Source organism: Monodelphis domestica, chromosome 4 (assembly GCF_027887165.1).
Source record: "Monodelphis domestica isolate mMonDom1 chromosome 4, mMonDom1.pri, whole genome shotgun sequence".
Classification (NCBI taxonomy): domain Eukaryota; kingdom Metazoa; phylum Chordata; class Mammalia; order Didelphimorphia; family Didelphidae; genus Monodelphis; species Monodelphis domestica.
In genome coordinates, this window is record NC_077230.1 from 368,275,019 (window position 1) to 368,295,919 (window position 20,901).

Genomic DNA, 20,901 nt, shown 5'->3' on the forward strand with positions numbered 1-20,901 from the left:
ATGTGCCAGGCAATGTGCTAAGCAGTGGGGATACAAAGAAAGGCATAAGACAGCCTCTTCCCTCAAGGAGTTCACAATCTAATGAGGGAGACAATCGATTTTTTTTTTAAATGTGCAAAGCAGGAGGAGAAGGGAAAAGAGGTTTTCTGGCATAGGGGACCGTGATAAAATCCTGCAGAAAGATAATGTGAGAAAGGAAGAATTAAAAAATCAGAGCTGATCCATCTTCAGAATGAGGAGTTTCTGCAGATCATGGCAGCTAGGAAAGGAGAGTGAGAAGAGATGAGGTGTATTCCCTGAGAGTCCTCCTTATATTATGGTGGCAGATCAGAGAGGAGTTCTCCAATGTCTGTCCTTGACTTTTTCCAATGACAGGAAGAGAGAGGTGCTGGGGCAGAGGATGCTGAGGAAAAGGGAGTTCAGAGCTGATTTCATCTGATGAATGATGAGTTTCTAGAGGTTGTGAACTCCAGGAAAGTAGCCGAGTAGGAAATGTTATGGCTGAGGAGCATCCTCAGAGGGGATGCACTTGGGAAATACATATGTGGCATATATGCCCTATGGAACCACTTTTGGGATGGACACATCCATGGGAAGCACACGCTTGTGGCCATGGAAATTATAACAGTGCAAAATTGCTGCTGCTACTCTCTGCTGCTTCTTGCTGGGTACCATGTCTCTATGTCCTGCCGGGTGCTATGTTATCCCCACTAGGATTCTCTGCTGATCTTTGTTCCTTGAGCCGCTCTCTGCTATTATCTGTCGGTCTTCAATGGTTTGGCCTCTGAAGGGAGCCATTGTTGCTTCCTGTTACCATTTGCTGGAGTCGTAGCAGCTAATGAGCCCCCTCCCTCGCAAAGTAGAGCAAAAGCTTTTTCATGTTACAGATCTGGAAGCTATGACAACTGCTCCTACCCAGGAAGCTAGGAAAGTCAATTAGGTTAGACTTGCCTATTCTTCTGACCCTCTATCTTTCCCATTCATTTTCTTCCAGCCATTGGATGGCAAAATGGATAGAGCGTGAGGCCCAGGGTCAAGAAGACTCATTTTCCTGAGTTCAAAATGGCTTCAGACACTTGGTAGCTAGGTGACCCTGAGCAAGTCACTTAATCCTGTTTGCCTCAGTTCTTCAAGTGTAAAATGAACCAGAAAAGGAAACGATGAACCACGCCAGTGGTTTTGCCAAGAAAACCCCGAGGTTTTATAAGGAATTTGACCAGAATTACTCAGCTAGAAGGTTGGTCTCTGTTCCTGCCTGGATCTCTGCCCCTGATTCATTCCCTCATGTCCTTGCCTCATTCTCAACATCTTCCCCCTCTAAGAGGTAATTCTATGTCAGGGATTAAATTTAAGGGTTTGGCCTTGAAGAGTCCAAAAGGACTGAAAAACATCTAATAACAATAACAAAATAAAGTTCTTGGCTCCAGCCAATTGTTTGACTGAAGGTTGGAAAATTCCTTTTAACTCTTGTCAAATCCCTGACAATTAAACTATTTTGGAGATTCCATTCACCAAAGCTGAATAGCAGCTGAAGCAATGGAGAGAGGGTTAAGGCACAGCAGCTTCCCCAACTCCCATAATGCCCTTCCATCATGTAACTTAACTTGGGAACAAGAACAAAAGAGCCAGGTGAAGTCCTCAAGGCTATCAGCCTATTGTATCTTTTGTTCCAAATTTCTTTCTTTATTATGCTTATCTCCCAGCAACAAAAATCACAGATTTTTATTTAGCATTCTTGCCACAGACAAACCTAGCAGAGTCCCTATTGCTTTAGGAAGGAAGGACACTGATAAGCGGATAAGCCAAGGGAGTTTAGCCGGGATGACTGATAGTGAATGTCCTTGAGTACTTGTTTTAGGTGAATCTTTTAAAGAAAACTGGGACGCATGACCAAGAAGATGAAATATGTGAGGGGAAAAGGGATGAAAGGTCAGAGATGGCTCTCTTTAGGTATTTGAAGGTCTGATGGGTAAAAAACTGATCTGACCTGTTTTGCTGGGCCCCAGAGGGTAGAACTAGGAAGAATAGGTGGAAGGTAAAAAGAGGCAGGTTGGGGTTCGATGCCATATTTAAAGCTGCCCCCGAGAAGAATGGGTTGCCTCACGAAGAAGGGAGGTTTGCTGTCATTGGAGATGCCAAAAGCTGGATACGCTTTTAAGTATAACGTAGAGAGAATCCTTTCTGAAGTAAGGGTTGGCCTAGGTGGCCAGTGAGGTCCTCTCTAGTGCTAAAATTCTATAAAATTACAATATTATGTCTCTAAGAGGCTTGTGTGAAATTGATCAGTTTCCCAAACTCCTCATCTCTTGTCTCCTTCTGTCCAGGTGGTCTGTTGTATACTCAGACAATGTATCTTTTTTCTGCCACTATAGATTGTCATCCAAATGTTCTCCTGTCTCTGGGTCCTGCATTTCCTCATGTCTTTTTAATACACATGCTATTGTCCCTCTCCCCCTTTTAAAAGTTATCTTGCCTCAAATTTATTAAGTTTAATGCAAGTTGAATGATTGGGTTGAATGGCTGGGGGAGGCAGGAGCAGGTGGAATACCCCTTTCTGGAGAAGATGGGATTTAGGATACTTATACCCTCCTGACAACAGGGCCTCCAGGACAAGAGATGGGATGATGGAGTGATGTTTTGGGGTCTCTGTGCTTATGTCCTATGCCTCAGGGTCAAAAAAGGGTGAGCTTGTTCAGTTTAGGGGATAGTTAGATATCTGAGCTCAAAACAGATGTTTTTCAGAAGCAAGTTTAGAGGTGCCTATCTATGTTCATCAAGAATGAGGGGACAACTTGCAGGGATCCAGGAGAACAACTTGCAGGGATCCAGGAGAACAACTTGCAGGGATCCAGGAGAACAACTTGCAGGGATCCAGGAGAAAAAAACACCATTCATAAGCAAAGGATAAACTATGGGAGTGGAAACACCGAGAAAAAGCAACTGCCTGAATACAGAGGTTGAGGGGACATGACAGAGGAGAGACTCTAAATGAACACTCTAATGCAAATACTATCAACAAAGCAATGGGTTCAAATCAAGAAAACATCTAATGCCCAGTGGACTTACGCGTCGGCTATGGGGGGTGGGGGGAGGAAAAGAAAATGATCTATGTCTTTAACGAATAATGCTTGGAAATGATCAAATAAAATATATTAAAAAAAAAAATAAAAGACATTGGTGAGTCAAGGAAAAAAAAAAGAATGAGGGGAGAGGGAACAGCTTTGTATCTCAGTGGATTGAGAGCCAGGCCTAAAGATGGGAGGTCCTGGGTTCAAATCTAGATTCAGACACTTCCTAGTTGTGTGACCCTGGGCAAGTCACTTAACCCCTATTACCTAGCCTTTACCACTCTTCTGCCTTGGAACCAATATACAGTATTGATTCTAAGGTGGAAGATAAGGGTTTAAAAAAAAACAAAGAATGAGGGGAGAGACAAGAAGAGATAGTCCTCTCAGCTCAAATTCACCTTCCCTCAGCATCACAGGAACACAAGGGAAGATGAATTCTTTATGTACTCTCTGACCAGGGACACCTTTGGGGTTTGGGGGTGTCTAGGGGAGTACTATACTCCCATATTATTCTTAATAAGGTATACTGTCCATATTAGCCTCCAGCCTTGGAACCTGAGGAAAATTAATATTGAATTATATTATTTGTTAATAATTTTTCTGGGTGAAATCATTTTTCCCCGTAGTCTTCCAAGGTCAGGCTGCAACAGCCTGCTTCTGAGCTGAGGTTATTCCCAGCCCCAAAGCTATCAAATGGGACAGCAGCATTTATCTTCTGATAGCGCATGGAAAGGATTAAAGCCAGGGCTGATCAGTCATGTTGAACTTTGATCCATTTGAAAGTATGGTGGCTGTGCAGCAGCTGGGTAGCTCAGTGGATTGAGAGCCAGGCCTAGAGATGGGAGGTCTTAGGTTCAAGTCTGACCTCAGACACTTCCCAGCTGTGTGACCCTGGACAAGTCACTTAACCACTATTGCCTAACCCTTACCACTCTTCTGCCTTGAAGCCAATACACAGTATTGTGTATTGACTCCAAGATGGAAGGAAGGAAGGAAGGAAGGAAGGAAGGAAGGAAGGAAGGAAGGAAGGAAGGAAGGAAGGAAGGAAGGAAGGAAGGAAGAAAAATCTAGTTCACTTTGCTTGTTACCCATACTTGGATTTATAGAGAGATATCTGAGACCACAGATTTTATCCCTTGCTTTTTTCTTGAATTTGTCATGTGCAAATTTCTGTGTGCCTCTGTTTCCTATATTTTAAGAACTCTATTCTCTCCCACCTTAGAACCTCAAGACTTTGGGAAAGCCTTTATAAGGGACTTGGCCACAATCACTCAGCAGGTAGGCTGGCCTCTGTACCCCTTTCTCTGATTCATTCTCCCATGTTCTTGTCTCATTCTAGCTCCATCTTCTTCATCCTTCCCTTCTTCTTTCTATGTAAGGGATTAAACTCAGAAAATCTGAGCCTAAAACCTAGCCATTACAATTTGCAAGATGTGTGTAACTATAGATATACCATTTTACCTCTCTAAATTTCAATGTTCCTAGGGGCAGCTAGGTGGCTGACTGGATTGAGAGTCAGGCCCAGAGATGGGAGGTCCTGGGTTCAAATCTGACCTCAGACACTTCTTCTGTGTGACCCTGAGCAAGTCACTTAACCCCCATTGCTTAACCCTTACCACGCTTCTGCCTTGGAACCAACATACAGTATTGATTCTAAGACAGAAGGTAAGGGTTTTAAAAATACATAAATAAATTTCAGTGTTCCCTTCTGTAAAATGGGGATAATAAGGCACATTGTATCACACAGAGCTATCATGACGGTTAGGACTCTGTTCCAGTTTCTTGGTTTCTGCCCCTCTCTGGCTTTTAGTCTTCTTTGTTTTCCTGCATCTCTGTTTCTCTGCCTGAAGGTGGAGGGTAATGATGGGACTTGCTCTTTGGAGACAGAACTCATAAAGGCAAGTTAGAGTTCCCTCACCTGCTTTAGTTGGTATTAAGGGGATGGAGATAGGGAGCCAGCAACCAAATGAGTCTTTCTTTTGAGCCGGGATCCTTCTGGGGCGAAGCCTCAGAGGCTCTACGAGCCCAACCTCCCCTTTTGGGGAGAGGGAAATCGATGCACTTTTCAGCTGCCCAAATGAAATATTGACTTTCTTTGTTGTATCTGGGGACTGCCTGGGATAGATGATGGATGTCTGTGTGAATGGGAGCCAGGGAGCTGGAAGGAAGGGGAATGCACGGAGATAATGTTTGCCCATTCAGATTGACAGCCCCTTAAGGGAAGCCATGTGGTCTGCAGGAAGGTTGCCTGGCTTAGGAAGGAAGCAAGAGACCTAGGCCAAAGCCCACGCTTTGACATTAATTTGCTGGGGGATTTGAGACAAATTGATTAACCTCTTTGGGCCTCAGTTTCCTATTCTGTAAAATTTTGGGGTAGAGAGAGAATTAGGTGCTTCCTAAGGTCTTTCCAGCTGTGGCATTCAATGAGGGCAGCTCTCTCCTGGGCCACTGAGGGGAAGAGCTGAAACTTAGTCTAGGCAAGGGTCAAGGCCTGACTCCAAAGTCTTTAGGCTCTAAATATCAGACCAAACATCCTCCTGTTTAGAGGCTGTCCCTTCCTCTATGTCTGAGTAAGAGTACAGAGAGCAGCCCTGTTTCCTTTCTATCTTTTTTATTAAAACCTTTACTTTCTGCCCTAGTATCAGTTCTTTTTTTTCAGTATGTACATTATATATTTAATGTTCCTCTAGTTTTTTTCAATGCAAATACATTGGTTTTTTGAGGGAAATGCCCAACATCTTTTGTGTAATAAAAACACTGGTATTAAACAATTCAATTAAATAATTCAATCAAATATTTATTAAGCACCTACTATGTGCCAGGAACTGTGCTAGGCTCTGGGGAAACAAGAAAGAAACAAAACCATTCTAACCCTCAAGTAGCTTACTACTTTCTGAGGGTAGAAGGCGCGTGGGATATATCATTAATGCAACCTACAAAGGAAGAGAGTGCTACTACCAACTGGGATCTGGAACACAATCCATCTATGACTGTCCGTTAATTCCACTTGAAAGGATAAGTCGCTTAGTATCAGTTCTAAGACAAAAGAGGGACAAAGACTAGCAATTTGGGTTAAGTGACCTGCCCAGGGTCACATAGGCAAGAAGTGTCCCTGGTCAGATTTGAGCATAGGTGCCCCAGCCTCCTGCCTCAAGCTCTATCCACTGTGCTACCTCACTGTCCCAAGTGCCTTTCCAGCTTATATTCCTCTTCCCTTTCATTCTAGGTTTTCTAGAAGAATCCATTCTCAGAATTGGAGGCAACTTGGTTTAAGTGTTTTGAGTGCTGGGCTTGGAGTCAGGAAGACCTGAGTTTAGATCTAGACTCAGATAATTATAGTCACAGCATTTGACACAAAATAGGGGCTTAAGAATATTTTTCACTTATTTAGTCATCTCTGCTTGGTTATCTTGCTGGGCTCCCCAAACTCAACATGATGAAAATGAGGCTTACCATCTTTCCCTTGAATCTGCTTTCTCCTAACTTTCCTGTTCTATTAAAGGTACCATCCCTCCCTCCCTCCCTTTCCTGGCCCTGGAACTCTCCAGCCTTCCCTCTCCCTTAGCCCTACATCCCGTCAGCCACTATTTCCTGTTAGTTTTCTATCCTCAGCCTTCCCCTACTCCTTCTCCTGCCCTTTTTGGTGTGCCCATCTCTCTGGGCCAGGACCTGGAAGAGCCTTCTCCTCCGAGGTCCTACTCCACTCTCCCCTCTTCTGATCCATTTTCCACACAGTTCAATTCAGCAAATGTCTATTCACAAAGCACGCCCTGGGTGCCAGGCACTGTGCTAGGTGTTGGAGGTTCAAAGACAAAATATTCAAAACAGCAACCCCTCCAATGCCCTCCAGGATCTCACATTCTTTGGGGAGATACAACATTTATGAAGACAAATAAATTCTTTCAAGAGAGAAAGACCATGGCCAACGAAGTTAGGAGAGCCATATGAGATGTTTGCCATCTACCTCCCAGGGCTGCTGGAAGAAAACTACTTTGGAAGCTGTAAAATACATATAAGAATATGAGCGATGATTCTTGTTATTATTCTTGTTGTTACTTCTAAAGTCTAGCTCTGACCAAGTCACTCGCCTTCTCAGAAACTTCCAATGGCTCCCCATTGCCATTACTATCCATCCCTTACTGTCCCCAGCTTCAGGGCATTTCTAACCCTTGGCTCCTTCCCTGATGCCTATAAATCCTCCTTCCTATACCTCTCCCATCCTCAAACAAAGCATTCATTTGGTCCAACCAAGGCTAGTAGCTGTTGTCCTATGTCTTTTCTCTGTTTCTCTGCTGAACTTTATGAAATAGTGATTTTATAACCTTCTCTCTCTCTCTCTCTCTCTCTCTCTCTCTCTCTCTCTCTCTCTCTCTCTCTCTCTCTCTCTCTCTCTCCCCCTCCCTCCCTCCCTCTCTTTTTATTTTCAATTATTTTTTAACTGAAAATGCTATTTAATGAGTTAATTGAGAATATTTCTCCATGATTACAAGATTCATGTTCTTTCCCTCTCCTCCTCTCCCACCCCCCATAGCCAAGGAGCAATCCCACTGGGTTTTACATGTGTCATTGATCAAGACTTATTACCATATAATGAATATTTGCATTAGGGTGATCAATTTTTTCTCTATATATTTTTAAACTCTTATCTTCCGTCTTAAAATCAATACTGGGTATTGATTCCAAGGCAGAAGAACAGTAGGGGCTAGGCAATGGGGGTCAAGTGACTTGCCCAATTCAGGAAGTATCTGAGGTTAGATTTGAACCTAGGACCTCCCATCTCTAGGTCTGGCTCTCAATCCACTGAGCCACCCAACTTCCCCCCTTCTTTCTAGATATTTCTAAATGCTTCAAAGACCTTATTTTCTCTTTTGCAAACCCGTCCTGCCCCCTTCTCTCCATTATCTTCACTTCCCTAAAACTCTACTCTGTATATGTGTGCATGTGTTTGTAACCCTTCTATAACCTGTTGTTACTGTAGGTGACACAATGGATGGAGCAATGGGCATAGGATCAGGAAGATCCTGCCTCAGACACTCCTGAGAAAGTTACTTAACCTCTGTCTGCCTCATTTTCCTTATCTATATGTTACAAGAATCAAAGGAGAAAACAGCTACAGTATTTTGTGAACCTTAAAGCACTATATAAATACTAGCAATATCCACACATGTTTAGATGTCCATAGGGTTTATGGGGTGATCAGGGAGGACTAGGACCTCTGGTGTGAGGGATGGGCTGCTTGTCCGCCTTTGGTGTTGTAAGGGTTAAAAGGGGTTTAATTTTAAAAGGGTTGGACTTTATATTTTATGAGTGTGGTCTCCAGGAATTTAATTAATTCCAAAGAGATTTTATTTACAATTTATTTAGAAAATGTAGAAAGAGTGAAGCAAGAAATCAGAAAGGATAACTAAGTAATTGATCTCCAGCCCCAGGCTCAAACCAGGCAGGGCTAATTGGTCCTTAGCCAGAAAGGCCTCCGCCTTGAGCTGAGGACCTGGGATGCAGGGAGCCTCTCTCAAGAGGAGAGGCCTCTCCTGAGGCTAGTTTCTTTAGACAATCCAGCAGTTAAAAGTCAGCTTTCACTCACCATGTGTCAGTCCAGTCAGCAGATTCTTTATCAGCCTTACCAGTAAAACAGGGTCTCAGGTCCAGTCAGCACTCCAAGGAATGAAAAATTGTCTTTCACAGGAAGTAACTAGCTCCTTTTAAAGACACTTCTTTTGCATCACTTCCTGTGTCTTCCCCTAATTCCATGACTACCAATCACAGTTGAAGTTCTGCTCTAGGACTGCCCAGAAGACAGTCAGTCAATTCTGATTCATCACCCACTCACACACATGGCTTACAGACCTCCCACTTCATGATTAAGTGGGATGTTTGCACTTTTGGTGATTAGATCTAAAAATGGACAGATCTCCATACTCAACTTTAAGTACCATGTTTACTCTTATGGGGATTAAATTTAAAAATTGTCAGGGGTTACAATTTAGTCTTCACAATCAGAGGAGAGTTAAGTCTTTTCATTGTTATAATCAGGGAAGAATGAAATTTAATCTTCACAGTGTCCAACCATTACCCACCTCTTACCAGTGGCTCCAAGAAGCAGTGGCATTCAGCAGCCACAGACCAGTAAAACCATCTTGGCAGACAGGCTTTACAAGGACAAGGCTAGCCCAATGCAGGTGAAGACTTCCCCTGAAGGAATGGGCAGATGAGAACAATTTGTTCCAAAGGCCATGAAGGCAGCTAAAGCCAGCGCTGTGGAGTGCTTAGAGCTTGGCCAGACATCAAGGCAACCAAGCTCATCCTCTGCATCCCTGGACATTGCTGGGTGGGGGGGGGTGCCATCCTGGTTTTCATCTCACCACTGGACTTCAATGACTCTGGAAGAGAGAATGAGGCTAAAAACTTCATGCAACTCTGCCTCACTTAAATCCAATTCACACACAAGCCAAGATATTGCCCATGATGTCACTGGTCATCTTTCAAAATGAAGGACGAACAGCACATGGTGGATGCTTCAGTCACATGCTTCTGATTTCTCTTCTCTCTCTCTCTTCTAAAGTCTCTGCAGTCTGGCTTCTTATCATTCATCATGACCCCATCATTCAACTGAAGCTGCCTTCTTCGAAATTACCAATGATCTCCTAATCATCAGATCTAATGGTCCCTTCTCAATCTTCATCTTTTTGACCTTTCCACAACATTTGTTACTGCCAACCACCAGATACCTCCTGGATGCTCACTCTTGGCTCGCTGTTTTCGTGGCTGCGCTCTCTTGATTTTCCTCTGACTCCTTCTCGGTCTCTTGTGGGGGACTTTCTTCCATGTTATGTTCATTAACTATGGGTGTTCTCTTATCTATCTATACTCTCTCATTTGCTGATCTGATTGGCTCCCATGGACTCAATTTTTATCTCAACCCAGATGATTCTCAGATCAGTTTATCCAGCCCTGGTCTTTTGCCCAAGTTCCGGGCTCATGTCACCCATGCTGCTGGTTGGATGCTTTGAATTTGATGTCTCCTAGGCATCTCCAGACCAATAGGTCCTGGCTTTTCCCTTCCCAAACTCCTCTCTTATGAGCTTCCCTATTTCTATGGAGCCTGTTTCTGGGGCCACCATCCTTCTGTCACCAGGTTCTCAGCCCTGGTGTCATCTCTTATTCTTTTCTTGCTCATCCCACATATCCAATCCATTCAGAAATATTTCATTTTTTCCTCAATTACATAAAAAGCCCAATTTTTTGAACCCTCAATTCAAATCAAAATGATTTTCCAAAAGTATAGGCCTGACCACATCATCCTCTTAGTCAGTGAGGTCCAGAGGCCCCTTATCATCTCCAGGATCAAATAGAAAGTCTTTGGCATGGAAAGCTCTTAACCAGCTGGCCTCTTCCTACCTTTCCAATCTTCTTACATTCTACTCCCCTCCATGCTCTCTACAATCCAGCCATGCTGTCATACTGGCTGTAACTTGCCCACAAAGCCTCATTTCCTGTCTCCATGCCTTTTTATTGGCAGTACCCCATTTCTAGAATGACCTCCTTCTCATCTTCCACTTCCATTTCTTCCCAAAGATCTTTCCTAGTTCTCACTCCCTCCCCCTAGTTGATAGTGCCATTCTTTCTTTCTTTCTTTCTTTCTTTCTTTCTTTCTTTCTTTCTTTCTTTCTTTCTTTCTTTCTTTCTTTCTTTCTTTCTTTCTTTCTTTCTTTCTTTCTTTCTTTCTTTCTTTCTTTCTTTCTTTCTTTCTTTCTTTCTTTCTTTCTTTCTTTCTTTCTTTCTTTCTTTCTTTCTTTCTTTCTTTCTTTCTTTCTTTCTTTCTTTCTTTCTTTCTTTCTTTCTTTTTTAGCTTCACCTTCCAGGCAAAAAAGAGGCATGGACTAGGCAACTGGGGTTAAGTAACTTATCCAGGGTCACACAGCTAGGAAGTGTCTGAGGTCAAATTTAAACCCAGGACCTCACCTCTGTGGGCCTGGCTCTCAATTCACTGAACCACCTAGCTGCCACATAGTGCCATCCCTTTAAAGATCACTCTCCCCTCTCCTCTGGACTTTTCTTGTATATTTTGATTTCCATATCTCATCTCCCCTAATAGAATGTAAACTCCTTAAGGTCAGGAGCTGTTTGGGTTTTCCTTTGTGCTCAGCGCAGTGCCTGCCATACAACAGAAGCTGAATAAATGCTGATTGATTGATGAATTGATTGCCCTTCTGGACATCATCTCAATACTTTCACCTGGAATTAAAATCTGTGAAAGTATGAGTTCCTGGCCCTAGGAATAACCAACCCTCTCCTCTGTAGCTCTTGGAAAGCTCACACAGGCTGTACTCAGAGTTTGTCCACACCATTTGGAATTCGCAAGAAGTTCTGAATTAATGATTGAGGGAAGAAGGGCCAGGACCATTGGACGGTGGGGATCAGGAGGAGAAATTGGGAGGGGGCTCCCAGAGGACAATCTTGGGCCACCATGGAGGAATGTAAAAGGAGAATAAGAAGACCACAGGTGAGGATCAAGGCAATAATGGGGAATTATACTCCTCCTCAGCACTTAGGCACAGAGCCTGACGCATAGTAGGTGTTTAATAAACACTAGTTGACTCCCATGGAAAGTCTTTCTCAATCTGACTAATTGTTACTATTCTCTGCTTTCCAAAATTAATTTGTTTATAGAGTTATTCCTCTAAATTCTTGGGGCTCAGGAGCACAGGACCTCATCAAATGTGACTTCACCCCAAATATTTGTTTTTAATAATTCTGATTATATATGTAGATTAAACCCTTACCATCTGTTTTAGAATCAGATTATTGATTCCTAGGCAGAAGAGCAGTAAAGGCTGGCAAGGGGGGGTTAAGTGACTTGCCCAGGGTCACACAGCTAGGAAGTGTCTGAGGTCAGATTTGAACCCAGGACTTCCTATCTCTATGCCTGGCTCTCAATCCACCTAGCCACCTAGCTGCCCCCTATATTTATTTTAACACACAAAACAAGTAAAACACATGGTACTCATAAAAAAAAATGTTGCTGTTTCTAATGAAGCGAGATTAGTATCTCACCCACTATGCAGAGTCTTCACAGTTGTTAGCATAGCTGCAGCAACACGGATTTCCTTCTTCTATGAAAAGCACAAGATACAACAGTCCCTGCTGGAGAAAATCATGTGACTGAGTCTGGATGGAAGAGAGACAGTGTGAAGGCAATAGTTCTTCTCTAAAAGCCCTGAAACTTTTAACAAAATTTAGCTGTTTATAATAAATGTATGTATGCATGTATACTTATGGTAATAAGTGATAAAATAGATGAATAATATATGGTATTTTTTAAACTCTTACTTTCTGTCTTAGTAGCAACTCTTAGTCAGAAGGGCAAAAACTAGGCAATAGGAGTTAAGTGACTTGTCCAGGGTCACACAGCCAGCGAGTGTCTCAGGCCAGATTTGAACCTAGGACAACTCCAGATCTAGTAGTATATCCACTGCACTACTCAGCTGCCCCATATATAGTATTTATTCATTTAGAACTTACTAAATTCTTTTAGATTTTTTTACATATGCAAGGCATCTGTGATTTTCCCCAGGATGCCATAATTCTCAAAAAATCCTCATTTAAGTTTTTTTTTTAAAATCCTTACCTTCTGTCTTAGAATTGACAGTAGGTCTAAGGCAAAAGAACTGTAAAGGCTAGGCAGTTGGGATTAAGTGATTTGCCCATGGTCACATAGGCAGGAAATGTCTGAGGTCAGATTTGAACCCAGAACCTCCTGCCTCCAAGTCTGATTCTTTATCCATTGAGTCACCTAGCTGCCCTGTCATTTAATTTTTTGATGGTCAACTGGAGAATAACCAAAACCAGGAACATGAAAACTACAAATGTCAAGGGATGACTGTATATTGCATCCCTGAGTAGAATGTAAGTTTCCTGAGGGTAGGGAAGACTTGGGGGTGGAGGGTTCCTATCCTCTGTACCTAACACAGTTCCCGACACATAGTAGGTATTGAATAAATTCTTGTTGAGTTGAGTTCAGTTGAATTGAATGAGAAAACCAGGTGTTGGGGAGCCATATGGGGGGATCCAGTGTGAGTAAGCAGAGAATGGAGAGAATTATCTATTGAAGATGGGCTCAGGATCAGAGGGGGCCATTGAACAATGCAGGAAATTGATCACATGGGTCCATGGGGACATGATTGGGGATGTAGACTCTAACCGATCACCCTAGTGCAAATATCAATAATATGGAAATAGGTCTTGATCGATGGCACATGTAAAACCCAGGGGAATCATGCGTCAGCTATGAGAGGGTGGAGGGAGGAGGGGAGGAAAAGAACATGAATCATGGAACCATGGAAAAATATCCTAAAATAATTAATTAAATAAAAATTTCAATCATAAAAAAGCAGGAAAAATGCATAGAAACTTCAGAGAAGAACAGAAGGAGATAGCAGGATCATAGGAGGAGAGAAGATAGGATAGGGGAACCATGAAAGAAGAAACAGGAGGAACCAACAGGGAAGAAAATCCTATCAAGAAATACAATAAGAATAATAGGAAACCAATGAGAACCATGGAGTAATATTACCAAGGCGGAGTGGAACATGGGAGGAAACAGGGGGACTAAAAGAAAGAATCAGGGCTTGAGTTCAAATTCTGTCTCCACCACTTGCTACCTGGGTGACCTTGGACAAATAATTTTACATATCGGTTTCCGCATCTGTAAAACAAATGGGTTGGAATATGGGATCTTGAAGGTTCTTTCCATATCTGATTCCTGGTCAAACATGGGAAGTATGAGGTGCCCATGGGGGCACCGGGGACTCACGAGGGGGAATGATAAGGGCAGAATGTGGGCACCAAGTGTTGTGGAGGGAAGCCTGAGTTCAGCAAGAGGATCATTTGCAATGATCCCAGTGAGCCTGGAGGGAGAAGGTTGCAGAAAGGAGGGGGGAGGATAAGAGTGCTTGGGGACTGAGTAAAGAGAGGGAGGGAAGAGAAAAGGGAATTGCCTGGCTCACCATGCCCACACAACAACACTTAATTTTCTTTTAATCAGCATCTAATGGATGCGAATTAAGCCCCAATTGAGTTTTAATGTGTCTGCCAGAGACATAGCGGCCTTGACCTGACTTCTCCCTAGGGGCTCTGTGGCTGGCAGAGAGAGAGAGAGAGAGAGAGAGAGAGAGAGAGACAGACAGACAGACAGACAGACAGACAGACAGACAGACAGACAGAAAGAGAGACAGAGACAGAGAAACAGAGAGAGACAGAAAGAGAGAGACAGAGAGAGAAAGAGACAGAGAGAAAGAGAGACAGAAACAGAGACAGAGACAGAGAAACAGAGAGAGACAGAGAGACAGAAAGAGAGAGACAGAGAGAGAAAGAGACAGAGAGAGAGAGAGAGGCAGAGAGAGAGAGAGAGAGACAGACAGAGACAGAGACAGAGACAGAGACAGAGACAGAGACAGAGACAGAGAGACAGAGAGACAGAGAGACAGAGAGAAGGGAGAGTCAGGGTGGGAAACATCTCCTGATGATTCCTTAGCTTTCCTCCACACTCACTCCAGAGTCTCCATCAACAAGGCTTTACTGAGCCCAATGTTTTCCACCCGGATGGAATTTTTCTCCCCATGGGATCTATCAGTCCCTCAAGCAAGGACTACAGACCCAGATTACAGAGTTGGGAAGGACCACAGCTGCTGTCTACTCCCATCCACACCTGACCTAGAATCCCCTCGGTGACATTCCTGAGTAGTGGTCATCCAGCCAAAGTTGGAAGAGCTCCATCTGGGAAACCCGCTCCCTCTGGGGGTAGCCCATCCCACTGCAGGACAGCTCAAATTGTTAGGAAGTTTTGTATGACTTAGAATTTTATTTTACCTCTTTATAACTTTTCCCCAGTTGTTCCTGGTTTAGCCCTCTGGGGTCAAGCAGTGTCTAATCTCTCAATCATGTGGCTTTTTCAGGACCTAGCCACCATGCCTCAGCTGCCTTCCAACTCTGCTTATGAAGGGCCTTCTCCTATTGATTAATTCTCCCAGGAGCCGCCATATTGGTGAAGCATCTCAGGCCAGTTATTCTACAGACTTAGCCATCAGACCCCAACATGGCTACTTCCATGACCCTTTTCCTCCCCTTTTTCAGTTCCACTTTTATGTGTTGTCTTTATTCCTTAGAATGTAAGCTCCTGGAGGGCAGATACTATCATTATTTTTGCATTTATGTGGATTTCTAGCACTTAAAATAATGCCTGGCACATATGTTGCTGTTGTTTTCAGTCATGTACAGCTATTTGTGACCCCATTTGGAATTTTCTTGGCAAAAATGTTAAAGTAATTTGCCATTTCCTTTTCCAGCTCACTTTATAGATGAGGAAACTGAGGCAAGTAGGGTTAAGGGTTAGGGTTAGGGTTAGGGTTAGGGTGCCCAGGGTCACACAGCTAATAAAGGTCTGAAGCTGCATTTGAACTCAGGAAGAGGAGTCTTCTTGACCCCAGGCCTGGGACTCTATGCACCACCTAGCCTCATATAGTAAACACTTAATAAATGCGTGTTGACTGACTATTCTTCAGGCACTTCAGCTTTTATGTCCCCACCAAGTCTTCTATGGTTTACCTTCCTTCCCCACCACTGATCAACCCTTCCCTGTGAGATCACCTTCCATTTTCACTGCTTATATCTTGCATGTATAATCTTGTGTTTATTGTCTTCCCCATTTGAATGTAAACTTGAGGGCTTTTACATTTTTTACTATTACATTTTTGTCTTTATATCCCCATTGCCTAGCATTGTGTCTGGCACAAAGTTCATACTTAATAAGTGCTGGTTAATTGATTGCTATGACATAAATTTGATACCCATCACTTTTTAGTAGTACTTCTTTACCTTATCAAAGTCATTCCTAGAATGTGGATCCCAGAATGAAACCCAGTAATATCCTCAAGTGGTATCTGGCCAGGGCAGAAGACAGTAGGGACTCTCACCTCCCTAGTCCTGAACTCTGTGCCTTTTCTTTTAAAAAAAAAAAAACCCTCATTTTGGGATCCCCTTCGACTGGGGAAGGGCTGAACAAATTGTGGTATATGTTGGTGATGGAATACTATTGTGCTCTAAGGAATGATGACCTGGAGGAATTCCATGTGAACTGGAACAAGCTCCAGGAACTGATGCAGAGTGAGAGGAGCAGAACCAGGAAAACATTGTACACAGAGACTGATACACTGTGGCACAATCAAATGTAATGGGCTTCTCTACTAGTAGCAGTGCAATGATCCAGGATAATTCTGAGGGACTTATGAGAAAGAACAATATATCTACATCCAGAGAAAGAACTGTGGGAGCAGAAACCCAGAAGAAGAACAACTGCTTGATCACATGGGTCGATGGGGATATGATTGGAGATGTAGACTGTAAACGATCACCCTAACGCATGTATCAATAATATGGAAATAAGTCTTGATCAATAGCACATGTAAAACCCAGTGGAATTGGGCATTGGCTACAGGAGAGGGGTGGGAAGAGGGGAGGGAAAGAACATCAATCTTGTAACCATGGAAAAATATTCTAAATTAATTAATTTAAAAAATTAATTATTAAAAAATTAATTATATTTTAATATATAATAAATAATTAAATAAATAAAGATTAAAAATAAAATAAATGTGTTAGTAAAGCCAAAAAATAAAAATATAAAAATTAAAACCCTCCGTTTTCTTCTAAGACAGAAGGGCATAAATGACTTGCTCAGAGTCACACAGCTAGGAAGTGTCTGAGACCAGATTTCTTTATGCCTCTCTTAATGCAGCCGAAAACCACTTTAACTTTTTTGGCTACTGTAATCACACAGATGACTTGAGCTTCCAGTTCAAGCATGTGAAGACTTCCCCCCAGAGGAATGGGCGGATGAGAACGATTTGTTCCAGTGGTCATGAAGGTGGCTGAAGCAGGCTCTATGGAGTGCTTAGAGCTTGGCCAGACATTGAAGTTGCCAAGGTCATCCACTACATCCCAGGCCATTGACAAGCATCCTGACTTCTGTCTTGCCACTAGACTTGGATGACTCTGGAATGGCTGAACAAAATGTGCGATGGGAATGTAAAGGAGTAGCAGCAAGCCATCAGAATCAAAGAATTCAGGGAAATGTAGGAAGATTTAGATAAAGGGGGAAGAAAGGCAAGAAAACCAGACTGATGATGTTGTGCAATTCAGACTCACTTAAATCCAATTCAGGCAGAAGTCAAGAAATCACCCCGGGATGTCATTGGTCCTCTTTGAAAACAAAGGACCAATGAACAAACAGTCCAGTGATACCTCAGGTCTTTTCCCCAAGAACCTGCAGTCTAACCACATTTCCCCCATGTCTCTCATTGGTGTTTTGAATCCAAGTGGAAGACTATGTTTATTGCTACTAAATTTCCTCTCATTCAGTCTGGCTCTGTGTCTGAGTCTATTAAGGTCTTTTTGCATCCTGACTCTTGTCCACTCAATGGGTTAAGGATCCCTTCTGCCATTGCATCAACTGCAAATTTCCCAAACGTGCCATCTCTGCCTCTATCCAAGTCATTAGGGAAAATAAGAAACAGCCCAGGGCCAACTGAAGATTCCTGGGACATATTTCCCAGCTGATGTTGAACTGTTAATACTAGTTTGGGGTTCATATAATTCAGCCACTCCTGAATCCACCTTATTGTTCTAGTATCTGGACCAATTCTCTCTTTGTTGTCAAGCAGAACAGTGAGTGTCTGTCTTAAAATCAGTACTAAGTATCCATACCAAGGCAGAAGAGTGGTAAGGGCTAGGCAATGGGCTTTAAGTGACTTGCCCAGGGTCACACAGCTAGGAAATGTCTGAGGTCATATTTGAACCCAGGACCTCCCATCTCTGGGCCTGACTCTCAATCCACTGAGCCACCCAGCCTCCCCCTATAACAGCACTATTGGTAGCCAAGAATGGGAAACTGGAAAGTAGGTGCCTATTACTCAAGGAGAGACTGAAGGAAATGTGGTCCAGGAATGTAAAGGAGTCATAGCCTGCCAGCAGAATCAATGAGTGTAAAGATTTCAGGGAAATGAAGTGAGACTTAGATGAATGGAGAGGAAAACTAGGAAACCACTATGCATAATGACTAGAACAATGGGAAAGAGAAAAAGCCCCATAAAATGAAAGAACCCCCTGTGTAATTATGATGACCAAGCTTGGATCCTGAGAAGAGTCGGGAAAATCAATTTCTCTCCTCCACTGCCGAAATAGGCAGACAATGGATGGGACACATTGCATAGACTATCAGCCTTGATTGATGTGTTTATTGGTTTTACTAAAATGTGTTTTTTTCTATTTCTTTTTTTAATCACTACAAGGGAAGGCTGGCTGTGTGTGAAAGGGAGACAATGTATATTCATTCATTCATTCATTCAGAAATGAGGGTGGCTGGGCAGAGTGGCTGGCATACACCAGTAATCCTGGCTGTTGGGGGAGGTTGAAGCTGGTAGTTGAAGCTGATCGAGCATCTACACTGAGTCTGACATCAGTACGGTGAACCCCTAGAGAGGAGAGGGCCACCAGGTTGCCAAAGGAGGGATGCATTGGCCCAGGTCAGAAATGGGTTAGGTTAATGTTTCCATGCACAGCTGCATTGGGATCAGGCCTGTTGAGTGGCCATTGCAGTCCAGCCAGGGCAAAATAAGGGATGGAGATGGGAACAAGCATCTAGTAAGTGCCTGTTGTTAGAAGGATTATGTGCCTACTATGTACCAGGGACCTCCAGTCTCAAAATAAGAAGTGTGATGCAAAAACAAAAAGCTTCCCTAGGAAAAACCAGCCAAATCATAATATATTCCAGAATTTTGCTAGGAATCAAAGTCAGGTTCAGCAGCCTATATGTTTGTCAGGTTTCATTCCCTTTTTCTTGAGAAGCAAGAGTGTACTTGCTCTTTTCCCATCCCACGATACATCTCCTGTTCTCTAATAACTTTCAGCCATCACTGCTAATGGTTCAGCAAACTCATCTGTTAATTCTTTTAGTATTTAAGGATACGTTTCCTCTGAGCCCAGAAGCTTGAACTCCTTAAAGGCATCTAGGTGCCCTCTTACTTCTCTTAGGCATCCTTTTCCTATTAGTCATATTTTCCAGTCCAGAGGTTATTCCCCTTGTCAGAGAAACCAAGCCAAAATGCATCTGGATTTATATCCATGCCCTGATCTGGTGAACCATTGGTCCTGTGCTTATGCTTGGCTCTGTCTCAAAAACTGAGAGAAAAGGAGATGAAAAGAGTCGAAGGGGCTGCTTGGGAAATGATGACAGGAGCAAGCTGGGTCAGACATTTGAAAAGGGGCATTTCAGTGCTGAGAGGGACTCGGCTATTATTATTGTATTAATAACTTTTCATCTGATATGAACACTGTAAAAGAGCATATCAAGGGACTGTATGGACCTGAGCACCATTGTATTGCCCTCTAGACTTAAAGTGAGCTAAGTTTTGTAGCTGTGTATGACAGATTAAATCTCCAGAGGAGAGGAAAGTGGGGCAAAAGAGAGGGTGACTGAAGAAAAGATGGCAAACCAGTCCACATGGAGGAGTTAAGCTCCTAGGATCAAAGATTCAGAGATGGATAAAACCTTAGAGGCTAAATTCAATCCTCTAGTTTTTTATAGTTGAAGAAACTGAGGTTTAGAGATGGGTAAATGACTTGCCAAGGGGCAGCTAGATGGAGAAGTAGATAGGGCATTGGACCAGAAGATTTGTCTTCCTGAGTTCAAATAAGGCCTCAGATGCTTACTAGTTGTATGATCCCAAGCAATTCATTTAACCCTATTTGCCTCAGTTTCCTCATATGCGAAAATAAGCTGGAGGAGGAAATGGAAAACCATTCCAGTATCTTTGTCAAGAAAACCTCAATAAATTAGAGATCCTAAAAATCAAAGGAGAAATTAATAAAATTGAAAGTCAAAGAACTATTGATTTAATAAATAAGACTAGAAGCTGGTACTTTGAAAAAACAAATAAAATAGACAAAGTACTGGTCAGTCTAATTAAAAAAAGGAAAGAAGAAAACCAAATTGACAGTATCCAAGATGAAAAGGGAGACCTCACCTCTAATGAAGAGGAAATTAAGGCAATCATTAAAAACTATTATACCCAATTATATGGCAACAAATATGGCAATCTAGCTGATATGGATGAATACTTACAAAAATATAAATTGCCTAGACTAACAGAGGAAAAAATAGATTACCTAAACAACCCCATATCAGAAAAAGAAATTGAACAAGCCATCAAAGAACTCCCTAAGAAAAAATCCCCAGGTCCAGATGGATTCACAAATGAATTCTATCAAACATTCGAAGAACAACTAATTCCAATATTATACAAACTATTTGACAGAATAAGCAAAGAAGGAATTCTACCAAATTCATTTTACAACACAAATATGGTACTGATCCCAAAACCAGGCAGGTCAAAAACAGAGAAAGAAAACTATAGACCAATCTCCCTAATGAATACAGATGCAAAAATCTTAAATAGGATACTAGTAAAAAGACTCCAGCAAGTCATCACAAGGGTTATTCACTATGACCAGGTAGGATTCATACCAGGAATGCAAGGATGGGTCAATATTAAGAAAACCATCCACATAATTGACCATATTAACAAGCAAACCAACAAAAATCACATGATTATCTCAATAGATGCAGAAAAAGCCTTTGATAAAATACAACACCCATTCCTATTGAAAACACTAGAAAGTATAGGAATAGAAGAGCCTTTCCTAAAAATAATAAACAGCATATATCTAAAACCATCAGTAAACATCATCTGCAATGGGGATAAGCTAGAAGCCTTCCCAA